Below are 2,545 nucleotides of genomic sequence, written 5' to 3'. Positions count from 1 at the left end.
GTGAGTTGCCCCTTCGTCTCGTCACCCGCCTTGCTGATTTTCCTCAGTCGCCGGTACCGAGCCAATTTTAGAAAAGGCGAGCGTGACATTTAAAACCTCCGGGCTGTCACGGCCATAAGCCGACTTTTTTGGCTCACGAAAGGGGTGGTGGGAAAAAATAGGCCGTGTTATTGCATGTTTGCTCTTAGCTAGGAAACAGGTTAGTGGGGAAGGAAACTGTACTTGTAAGCAGCCTCTCAGGAGTGAGGTGAGTATACCTTCTTAGGCAATAACCATACTTTGGATAGGTAAAAGACAGAGTTGTGGAGTGTCAACAAAGTTGTTCCATTTCTCTGCTTCAGAGGTCTGCATTTTGGTATTGTGTTTCCATTTTTTAGACCTATTCTATACTGCGCCTCTCTCTGTGCACTGTTGATTCTTTTGTGCACCTCTACTGAGTCAACTAGACAGTGTTTCCAAACCTTGAAGATATTTGGACTTCAACTCCCAGAATTCCCCAGCCAGCAAATGCTGGCTGGGGAATTCTGGGAGTTGAAGTCCAGATATCTTCAAGTTGCCAAGACTGGGAAACACTGAACTAGTCTTACAATCCTAGGTTTAGAAAGCTTAGAACTACCTCGCCATAAATGCGACCTAAGCATAGTCCATAAAATCATCTCCTTCCTGTCAACGACTACTTCAGCTTCAACCACAACAACACTCGAGCACACAATAGATACAAACTTAAAGTAAACCGCTCTAAACTCTATTGCAGGAAATACAGCTATAGTAACCGAGTAGTTGATGCGTGGAACACACTACCACCAGACTCTGTAATATCATCACATAACCCTCAAAACTTTACCCTTACACTATCCATTGTTGACCTCTCCTGATTCCTAAGAGGTCAGTAAGGGGCGTGCATAAGTGCACCAGAGTGCCTTCCGTCCCCTGTCCTAATGTTTTTCTTTTACTAGTATCATGTATATAAATATTATTATATCTTTTTACCTACTTGACAAAACAAACAAATAAAAGAAATAAATAAACCTAAAATAAAACCCAAACTTAGATCACTTTTCCTGCAACACAGGCTTGTATGATGGATTGTGTTACAAAAGGGAAAGCATCCTAGAAATAACATTTCTAGCGCAATCCTACTTAGAACTCTGACACAGATCTGAAAATGTGACATGGGAAGTTGATTCATTCTATCACATTTCACAGTGCAATGATTGGTAGTGTTTTTAAAAGTTTGAAGTGGGGGAAGGGTAAATGTGATCTTTTTAATTACAGTTGCTGAATATCAGAGGAGCCAGCATAAACTGATTTGCATTCTTTCACATATTACATCACAGAAACAGTCAAAGGTTTTCCTAGTTATGCAAACAACTCTCTTTAGTCTGAGGACTGCAATTGTAGAATGGTTCCTTGTTAAATATAGTGTAAGGAATGTGTGGCTCTAAAAGAGACATGAACTTGTCTGATATTTAAACTGAAATCTTAAAACTTGTATGAGTTGTTATACAGTATTTCTTGGTGTAAGTTGCAGTAAGATATTCTTGGTCTGATGTGTGAATTAAATGTGAGTTAGTAAGAAAGAATTCCATTTATATATTTGTCTATTATATAAAATATATTTTTAGTACTGTTGTGAGAATCTTAGTGAAACAGCACTGTGGAAGTTAGTATAGTGGAAACTTGGGAATGATTTAGTGTACCTGAAAAAGTACTCCTATTATTCTGGACAGTTGTTCCCTCATTTCTTTTTCCTGCCAACTAATAATAGCCAATCTGATTTTCGTTATCTGTGTTTCTGCAAGTCATAGAAGCTGAAAATCAATGCCACAAGTATGGGTATGAGGGAGGGGGAGGAATTATGAAACATGCACAATGACATCATCACATAAGTGCCACAATTTACCGAGTGCAAAGATGTAAGGATGGCATGTGCTTTATGATATCATTATAGTATGCTGTGTTAATCATTTTACTACCATTGCAGTTTGCTGCAGATGGTGCTTGGTCCCCTTCCTTTGGGGCAGAATTCCTAGAACAGCATTCTGTCAACAGATATTCTCCAGACACATTATACACAACCACTTTCATCCCTGGATGAATGATTATGCTAGTGAAGATCATGGGAATTACAGTCAAAAAATATCAGGGGACCAGCCGCAGGTAGGAAATACCTGCTTTAAAGTGTGTGTGTCTCTGTGTTAAGACATAACTTCATTGCCAGTCCTCTTAATTCTGACCAAAGCATCTAAGAATTTCGTCAACATTTCTTACAATTTGGTTGCAGTTGTATATTTGTCAACATTTTTATTATATGGAACAGGCCAGTATATTTAATTACAAATTAGCTCAGATAACTCGAGCAGTGAACAATAAGTACAGAATTGCACCTGTCAAAAATCAAATAATTTGCACCATCATCATTGAAACACAATAGGAAAGAGGGGGATAATATGGTCTATGCTGCAAATACAGACATTTTGAATGTTTTGGTCTTGAATGCTGCTTATGAGATTTATGTAGGATTCTTATACAATAATCTAGTCAC

At 38.3% G+C, this 2,545-nt stretch overlaps 1 protein-coding gene across 1 annotated transcript in view; it reads left to right on the top strand.

Annotated features, from left to right (window-relative positions):
- LONRF2 (LON peptidase N-terminal domain and ring finger 2) overlaps nt 1-2,545 on the top strand; it is a 44,018-nt gene that overhangs the window by 1,387 nt on the left and 40,086 nt on the right. The window lies entirely within an intron of this gene.

This window comes from Erythrolamprus reginae, chromosome 4 (assembly GCF_031021105.1).
Source record: "Erythrolamprus reginae isolate rEryReg1 chromosome 4, rEryReg1.hap1, whole genome shotgun sequence".
NCBI classification, from domain to species: domain Eukaryota; kingdom Metazoa; phylum Chordata; class Lepidosauria; order Squamata; family Dipsadidae; genus Erythrolamprus; species Erythrolamprus reginae.
This window is presented reverse-complemented; position numbering and strand designations above follow the sequence as displayed.